Raw genomic sequence first — 10,175 nt, 5'->3', positions numbered from 1 at the left:
CCAAGATATCATAGAGTATCCCCATGGGGTGTTTGATCGATCGGTCTGCCATAAGAAGCCTCACTTTTGTGGATTTCGATTCATCCAACCCAAGTTGTTTATAGATGGCGTATGGCATTAGGTTTATGCTTGCTCCCAAATCACATAGGGCCTTGGAAAATTGGAGCATACCAATAGTGCAAGGAATGGTGAAGGCCCCCGGGATCTTCTTTCTTTTTAATGATCTCATTAGTCATAATTGCACTACAACTATGAGAGACTTCGATTGTTTTGAAGTCCAAGCTTCTTTTCTTTGTGACTAACTCCTTCATAAACTTGGCATAGCCCGACATCTCCAACAATGTTTCCACTAGTGGGAGATTAATTGATAATGTCTTGAACACCGATAAGAACTTCTTGAACTTCTCATCCTCATTTTTCTTCTTGAGACGTTGGGGAAATGGAGGAGTTATTTTGGGGAGAGGTTGCACCAACTTTGAGGTTGAGGTGCTTTTTCCTGCATCTTTGTGTAACTCTTTGGCATAGCTTTGTTGGATATGTATCTCTTCTTCCTCAATACATTTGTCTTCTTCATGAGCTTGTGCTTCATCATTACCTTTCATATCACCTACCGCTACCTTTACACTTCGAGTAATCACATCCAAATCTCTATCATCATCCCCCACCAAAGTTGTTATGTGTACGGTTTCGTCGTCCCCCATTATATTTGGTTCCAATTGTGCCGAAAGTTGACTCAATTGACCTTTAAGTAGCTTTATTGCATAAACATGAGAGTTCACTCTATTTTTTAATGATAAAAAATCGACTTTAATCCATTTTGACAAGTCATTTGAGCCCTCAACTTTGTCAAGGATGCGAGACAATAGATCGTCCACTCGGAGACTACTTGCACTCCCATTTGACTTTGGGCTCTCAGTCGATTGAGTGTGATCCTCTTAATGATCATCCTCTCTTTTCCAAGGATCACTTTACTCATCCCATTCTTGATAGTATCTTCTCCGCTCTTCTTCTTTGTGAGAGTTCCAACCTTGATTTCCACCCCACTGCAAGTAGCGTGGGTGGAAACCTGCGTCAAATCTGTGAGAGTTCTAACCTTCATTCTCCCATAGCTTAGAATAGCTCGAGGAAGAACCCTCCTCAACTCTAAACACTCCCCTTGCTCTTTTGGATTTTTCCACATTTTCTAAAACTTGAGCTTTCTAGCAGCTCCATTTGGGATAACATCTTGTTGATGTCTTCATCCCTTTATTTTTCTTTATCAAGTTACACTTGAGTCATTCTAAGGCAAAAAGGCGAAACTTGCTCTTCTTGAGTGTACCATGCTTGATTTATTTTCGTCATGTCATCAAGAAGAAATGAAGCCACCTCAAACTATTGCAACATTATTCCATCTCGAACCAATTGATTAGCTACTCCTTATTTACTGAATCAAGACTTCGATAGAAGTATTGGATCATCACATTGTTTGGAAGTCCGTGAGTTGGGCATTGAAGTAGAACCTTCTTGAACCTCAGCCATGTTTCATGGATAGGTTCACCTTCCAATTGCTTGAAACCATGAATGTTGTCTCTGAGTTTTATCATCCTTGATAGGGGAAAGAACCTCACATTGAATGCCATGGTAAGCTCATCCCAAGATGTGATGGAATTCTTTGGTAACTCAGCCAGCCATTTGCTAGCTTCGCCCATTAGAAATAATGGGAATAATCTGAGATCGATTGATTCTTGTGATACATTCTTCAATGAGAACAGACCACAAACCTCTATAAAATTCCGCATATGCTCATATGGGTCTTCGCGAGTCAACCCTCCGTAGAGTCCCTTCATTTGCAAGAGATGGAGAGTTGTGCTAGTGACATGGAATATAGCATTCCTTTGAGTTGAATACATAGCATGAATCTTAGGATTCACTCTCTCGAGTTGAATCCATCATGACCCACTAACTATGAGTGCCAACTTATCACTTTAGCTTTACACTTCTTTATCAAGAAAGCATAAAACACTAAATTATATTGAAATAAACATGCAATAGAGTAGTTAAATCACAATGATAAGTCAGGACCACTTTGGATTAGCACTAAAATTGATAATAACTAACACCCATAAAGCCAAATTCAGCAATTAATCACATTGTCGAACCCCCAAGATTGGGGTTTTAGCTATTCATTATAAAAGAAATAAATTTAGTACCTAATACATGCTCTATAGTTGGGTATTGAAAATCGAAGTTCTAAGATGAATGATATCTTTTCTATTACAATACCCAATTGAAATCTCTTGCCAAAATTAATTAAAATCAACAAGAATAGTGTTTTTATTCTCTCTATTTTGTTCCACACTGACTGAATGCCTTTTCTCTCTTCCAAAAGTCAATTTATACTGATCTGAGAAATGGCTTTTTAGGGTTGATCGGCGAGGAAAGTCGGCGACTCGCCAATCGTTCTTGTCCATCACCCCTTTCTTTTTCACATCTTCCTCATTCAGACACTATAACTTTAGGCGATCTAGATTGGAATCATGATCACTTCCGCGATGCTCCTTTTAGTCTTTTAGCTCACCAATTAAATTTCATCTTAGTCTTGATCTATCCATTCGGTGGTACACTCTTCCTTCGCCGATGCAGTCAGCGTTCACCGATAGAGAATGCAGTTTGCCTAAGTTTTTCCCATTTCAGGCTCAGTGTTCTGTAAAATTAGGTAGTCTATGGGAAACTCGGCGATTTGTCGAGTTTTCTTGGCGATCGTCAGGCTTGTTTTCTCCCATTTTTCAGCTTGTGTTGTTCCTTTTGGCCTGTTAGTGTCCTTGCTTTGTTCCTCAATCCATATGCCTGAAAATCAAGGATTTAACATCAGTTTATGGCACAAATTAGGCATTTGAGGACACTAAATCTATATAAACAAAGACCCAAATGTGTTAAAATCTCAGACTCATCATGTATTCGTTTCTCTCGGTTATGGCATGATGTTCTTAGTTTTTGGACATAAACTATTCTGTTTATTTATTCTAGTGTCTTTGATACTCTTAGATTTAGTATTTGGCAATTAGATGTCCTTGATATGATAACTTTCAGGTTTTGGGGTAATATGTAATAGACTTTAGAGGTTTATTCATTGGTATTTTAATAAGTTTTGAGCTTTCATATTATGTTTGTTATCCGTAGTTGAACAATTGATATATGTTGGGATTGAATTTGTTGGTTCGCCCAACTAGGAGGTTAAGTGTAGGTGTCACTCATGACTCGTTTTGGGTTGTGGCATACATGATATAATGACTACATGTATTATACTGCACAACATCAATAACCGAGAATAAGTGGGATCTTAATGTACTAATTCAAGATACTTCAGATGCTTCAACTGCAACGGTAGAAATGGTGGTATATGAAAATCTTCAGTTTGAACAACTTTTAGTTAGTCTTAAAATATTAAGGATAAAAATGCTCATTTTGAACTTTGCACACATCAGAGCATTTATGGGAACAACGTAATAATCTTGAAAGTTGGGTATTTATGTAATTGTATTTCAATAATGAATTCAGTTTTATTTAAATTGTTCTAAATATGTATAATATATAATATTTGTTTGCAATTTATGTTATTTAGGGCGTGTTGGAAAGTCACCTTGATAATTAGATTGGGTGTAATTGAGTGTAATTACATTGTCTGACGTGTTTGGCTAGCCATGTAATTACTTGTTCAGTAGGTAATTTGGTGTAATTGGTAGGGAGTAATTACACTCTCCAATCATCAGGGAGGGTTGTGAGTTTCTGGTAATTATATGGTGTAATTACAAGTTGATTACTTTTTACTATCTATTTTTATTATTTATTTTTTATTTCTATTATTTTAATTTTTTTAGTATTATCTAAAACTTTCTAATTGTTTATTTTTTATTTTTTATTATTTATATTTTCATTTCCTTCTCATTCTCAACATTTACTTCATGTGATTCCATTCAATTTTTCATACTATATATTTTTAAATTCATGTTTATTTTTTTCATTAACATATATTAGTATTCAAATTTTTAAATTAAAGTAGAATTGATTGTTGATTAAGGTTATAGACTTACGTTTTCTTTTTCTTTTAATTCATATTTATGTATGTTATGCCGAAATTTGACATAAGAGTATTATGTTAGAATTTTTTTGTTTTGAATTTAGAACTTATGTTATATTTCTAGTTTCATTTATTTTAATATTACTGACTTGAGACTTCATATTGCAAGTCATTTGTTTTTTGGTTAGACATGATAGATTATCTTTTGTCAATTTTTTTAATAATTTATGATATTTTATTTATAATATTTATTTTTTTGTCAAACATGCATTTCATTGTGTTCATAAAAATCTTGTACTTTTAGTTTTTATGATTAATTCAATTGATTTATCCTAATTTAAAAATGCAAAGCAGATATTTTTTTTTTCGTAATGTTAGTAAAGAAAATATTTTTATTAATTAATATATTTTCAAAAGACAATACACATCTTAAATATTTAATTTATCATTTATAAAGTTTTTGTTTTTCTAATTTACATTTTATATAATTAAATTTTATTTTTAAAATTTAATATAATCTTATGATTGCAATTGTGCATCCAAACAATATAAATGTATTTATACTGTCATTACACTGTGACAAACAAACAAGTTATTGTAATTACTAGGCTGATTACTGATTTTATATATATGTATGTGTGTGTGTATCTATATGTATGTATGTATGTGTGTGTGTGTGTGTATATATATATATATATAGTATGTATATATGTATGTATATAATAATAGAAATTTACTTTGTTGCATTGTTGGAAGCAGATGAGCCCGTGCAAGCATCAGAACATGCATTCTCACGATCTATAGAGTCCTTATGGCTAATAATAATAATAATAATTGTTACGACCCGATTTCAAAAACTAAAGGTTTCGAAACCTTTTCGCAACTTTGGGGAATTTATTAATTTCTAAAAATAACAATTTGGAAGTCACCACATAACTTTTTTGGGAAAAATTAACAAAACCATTTTAAACGGTAATTTTGAAAGAAAACATTTTAAATAAAAATTAGAGTTCGGGTAAGGGTTCAAATAATTCTCTAAGGAAGGGTTTAGGCATCTTAGAGAATCCGATAACACACGGTTGACCGACGGATTAAAAAGTTTGGCTAATTTTTAAAGAACACTTAAAATTACTTGTGAAAAATCTTGTTTTAAAACAACAAAAGTCTTTTGATAATTATACACTCATCCTATTCCAAGTATGAAATAAGTCAAATGTTAATTTGTCAAAATAATAATTTTAACTTAACCATTTTATCCAAGTCAAATTTTTGAGTCAAAATATCAACACAATAACTTAAATGTGGATTTGAAAGCTAAATACTAACTATGAAAGAATATGAATAATTCTCAAGTTAGTCTTAAAGCATAGATTATCTAACTTAAAAGAATTTAAAAAATTTTAATACTTAAAGCAAGATGAATAACAAAATAGAAAACTTCTCCAAGGATTCATCTAAATTAACAAAATAAAATGACGTTAAGAATTGTTAGCGATAATCAACATATATTCACAAATAGAATAAAGAACTAAATAAAATAAAGAACTAGACAGAAAGGGAATTTTGGCCCCTTTCTTACTCCTGCCGCCACTGCTGCGCTCAAATTAGACTTTTTTATGTCAAATTTTCAAATTTCCAGCGCTTTGGGCTATTATCGCTGCTACTGATTGTTCAAATTGGACTTATTTAAGTCCAAAAAATCCCAAATTTAGTCCCTTTGGTACTGTTGCTACTGCTGCAATAATCAAATTAGATTCTTAAATCCAAAATTCAATTTCCAAGCCATTTGGGATTGTTATTACGCCGCTACATAGCTACTGCCATTGGTTTGGCTTTTAACCATTAATATTAGCTTCCCCTTCATGACTCGGACGTTGACTCGAAGAAATGAATATGCAAGAGATAGGGAGTCCAATTGGACTCGAACAAGAGAGGTCATGACAAGAAAAATGAGAGGAATAGGGATTAGATGTCTAATCAATTAAATAAATAAACTGGACTCATTAAATTGCTAAACAATCAACTTAAACAAAATATAAATTATAACTCTTGAAGCTAGGAAATAGAAGTATTGCTAACAGTGATTACACTCTATTAGACAATATATGCATGAGACTAAATAAATGAAAGTAGCAACAGCAAAGATAAAAAGGGAGAAGAGATAAGAAGACACAAACTAGGAAAAATCCGGTTTAAGGACAAACACATATTCTTACAAAATCTAAAGTTAAATGCCAATGAATATGTCATTATCTCAATCTCATTCAATAACAGAGACCATAATAATACTGAAATAAAAATGAGAAACAAACAAAATGTTAAAGCTAACTGAACAAATGATAAAGTGAGAAATAAATATACTTATAATCTACAATAACAATAGGCAATTCACAACTAGTGTAAGCCAATAACAGTCTGAGATGGAGGCAACTAACAACGATAGGCAGCCAGATATTAATATAACAACAACTAAACAGAGGCTTCTAAACCCATTTGCTATCAAGTAACCTTCCATTAAATGCAACCTTTGACCAAACCAAAAAGGAATTTGAAACAAATTCATATCTAGCTTAAGGATAAACACACTTAAACTTAACTTGATCAAATTCTTAAGCCATTTTTCACGAGTTCATCAGAGAGGCAAACAAGGAAACAGAGAGTAGGAGCGACATTTCAGCAACAAAAAAACAGACATTTCATAATACAAAAGATAGAAACTTTAGATTTGATAGAATATTTTTAGATCACATTCTCGATAAAGAAAAATACATGAATTGTATCTCGAGTTATGTGTGTCTAAAGAGGACAACAAGAAGGAAGAAAAATCAACAATTTTATGTCATGAATTTAAAATGCATATGCAGATAATACACTAAACAAACTAAGTACATATATTCCATGTTCAAGAAAACTCAGCTAAAATAACGAGATAACAGACAGCGAGTCAAATGGGCATCAAGATTAGACTACGGAAAAAATCACGGCCCTATTTTACATAGCTATTCCAACTTAATCAGGAACAACAACTAGAAGCACACACATGAAAAGAAACTTAATATGCCTATGGAACAACAAAACTGAAACTAAAAGATCACCCAAAATCAACCTAACCTATATGAAATAGCTTAGATAAAATAAAAGGTTGTTGAACTCATAGGCATATTTATTAATAGCTAAAGAAAAACTATCTCAGGGAAGCTAAACAAAATTTAAACATGATGAGAGAATTAAAGAAACAAGAAACAGAATTAGAAATGAACATGAACAAGTCATTATAACATAGCAAAACAAACAAAACTTTATAACTTCCGCCGAAGCGAAACATCACTAAAAATTAAACTAAAAAAAGAAGAAATAACATAACTGAATAATGAAATAGAAGGAAGATTACTTGGTCTGGGTAGTGAACCGGACGACGAGATCGACGGAGACGATTCCATCATTTTCATCTCAAACGGCCACAAAATTTTGAACTAATAAACCGAGAATTCCCAAGCTTGTCAGGGGTACTATCAGGTCTCAAAAAATCATCCCCTTGAACAGTGAATGGGGTGGGTTTATATAGAAACCCAAAAATCCCAAAAATTGATGAATTCTCGATGCGGGACCGCTGGATTTCGAAATTCTTAGAGGATAAGGTGTGAGCTGGAGAATGTACGAATTTGTACCATTTTTGAACGAAAAATGGCGAAAGGAAAGGAAAATTGAGAGGTTAATGTTGTTGGATCATTCTGGAATCTCCAGTTGTCCTCAAGCCCGTGCTAGGCACACTTAAACGTATTGGACCGAAGGACAGAAAAGAAAAATCGAGGAGTCTTAACCGATTTGGGACTTAGAATTCAAGGCTGCTGGTGCATTTGTTCTTTGGTTGAGAAAGAGGAAGAGAAGAGTATATAGGACTTTGGGGCTTGAGAATGGGGCGGGTCACTAAAAAAATATTGGGTTAAAGGCTATTTGATGGTCCAAATTTGAAATGAATAAAGTCCATTAAGATAGTTTCAAAGGGAACAAGTCATTTGATTTATATTCACATCAAATTTAAATTGATAGAATGGGAACGAAACGAATTATAACTCAACTAATTATTCAATCTTCTTAACTTTTAACAACACAAAATAATTATTTCAAAAAGAAGGATCTTAGTTAAATTTTGAACTAATCAGTTTTTAAGGAAATAAGATGTGTAGTTAATTAAAACTATTTTTTGATAAAAACATGTTTTTCTAAATATTTATTCAAAAATTGAAAATTATATAAATCTATACGTTTTACTTGTATATAAAGATATATTTTATAGTAAAAATGGAAAATTGCATTGAAAATGGTTTCAAAAAGGTATTTTTGATTTTTTGAAATAATTACTTCAAATTGTTTGAAATTTAAGAAGCTTGAAAATTAATTAATAGTGGAGGGGCGAAATTGGGTGTCAACAACTGCCCCTCATTTGACTAGGATGGATGAAAGAGATTTGAGGCAAATGAAATTGACGAATCCAATTTTGTCCGTCCACTAATGCATCTTTTTTAAAACGGTGTACGGTAAGGATTTTAAAGAATTTTGGCCAAACCCTGATATTGGGTTTCCTACTTATCTCAGGTTACATGAGAACTCAGGCCACTAGTAGTTCGAAAGACGCTTGATTTAATGCACAATTTTAAAAGAATGCCAAAGCTATTTCGGTGTTGAAGTATGGCGAGACCAAAAAGCTCGAGAATAGAATGATGACAAAATTGTTGGAGTACAATCGAGTTTTCAACATTACGTCCGCCTACATATCCCTAAACTTTGGGAATCGGACTGCTTGTAGTTCGACTCAATCGGTTGAAAATGAAATCTCTTATGCGGAAATAACCTTTAGCTTAAGGATAAGTGACAAACTAATTGAGCGTGGAACTATCAAACCGCAAGAAATACCCACACGCCTTAGGATAGGGATGTGGTTTGATTGTGGTGGAAGTCGCTCCTCAATTCGCATCCTAAGAGTTTGATATTCCTCTTTGGACTATGTCCCAGTTCACTGCTGAGAAAAATTACACGTTGTGATGCCTCCTATTTTGACGTAGTCCCCTTCATGTGTTGTAAAATCTGGAGAAAATTGTCAGTAGGAAAAATGTAATATAAATACATATATAATTTGTGCAAACCTAGTTTAACATGCCATACTGAAGGATATGACGATCCAATTTCAATTGTATTGCTCTTGAAGGACGTGGTAATCCAGAGTGATGTGTCAATTTAAACGAGGTGATGATTCAATAAAATGATATAACCTGTCACTTTTTAGGGAGGTGACGTCCCAACATGTCACTTTTTAGGGATGTGACGTCCCAATATAATATAACCTTGTGTTTAAGGGTGATAACTCCCAATATAATAATAACGTGTCACTTTGAGGGAAAGGACTGTCCAATGTAATATAACATGTCATATTTTAGGAGGTGACAACCCAATATAATAATAATGTGTCACTTTGAGGACAGTGACGATCAATATAATATAACTTGTCACATTAAGGAAGGTGACGCGCCAATAATAATTTAACGTTGCACGTTGAAGGAAGTGACGCTCCAATAATAATTTAATGTGTCACGTTGAAGGAAGTGACCCCCTAATAAAAATTAAAGTGTCAAATTGAAGGAGGTGACGCTCCAATAATATAATGTGTCACGTTGAAGGAAGTGACGCTCCAATAATAATTTAACTTGTCATGTTGAAGGAAGTGATGCTCCAGTAATATAACATGTCACATTGAAGGAAGTGACGCTCCAATAATAATTTAACGTGTCACTTTGAAGGAAGTGACGCTCCAATAATAATTTAACGTGTCACATTGAAGGAAGTGACGCTTCAATAATATAACGTGTCACGTTGGAGAAAGTGATGCTCCAATAATAATTTTAAAGTGTCACGTTGGAGGAAGTGACGCTTTAATAACAATTTAACGTGTCACGTTGAAGGAATGACGCCCCAATAATATAACGTGTCACGTTGAAGGAAGTGACACTCCAATAATAATTTTAACATGTAACACTAAAGGAAGTGATACTCCAATAATATAATGTGTCACATTGAAGGAAGTGACGCTCCAATAATAATCTAACCTGTCACGTTGAAGGAA

The 10,175-nt window shown here is 33.3% G+C and overlaps 1 non-coding gene across 1 annotated transcript; it reads left to right on the top strand.

Moving 5' to 3' along the window:
* Nucleotides 1–1,470: 1,470 nt before the first annotated feature.
* Nucleotides 1,471–1,577, top strand: LOC125857319 (small nucleolar RNA R71). The gene has a single exon (XR_007445642.1). It is a non-coding gene; the product is annotated as a small nucleolar RNA R71 (small nucleolar RNA).
* The last annotated feature ends 8,598 nt before the right edge of the window (nucleotides 1,578–10,175 follow it).

The sequence above is a fragment of the Solanum stenotomum genome, chromosome 2 (genome assembly GCF_019186545.1).
Source record: "Solanum stenotomum isolate F172 chromosome 2, ASM1918654v1, whole genome shotgun sequence".
NCBI classification, from domain to species: domain Eukaryota; kingdom Viridiplantae; phylum Streptophyta; class Magnoliopsida; order Solanales; family Solanaceae; genus Solanum; species Solanum stenotomum.
This window is presented reverse-complemented; position numbering and strand designations above follow the sequence as displayed.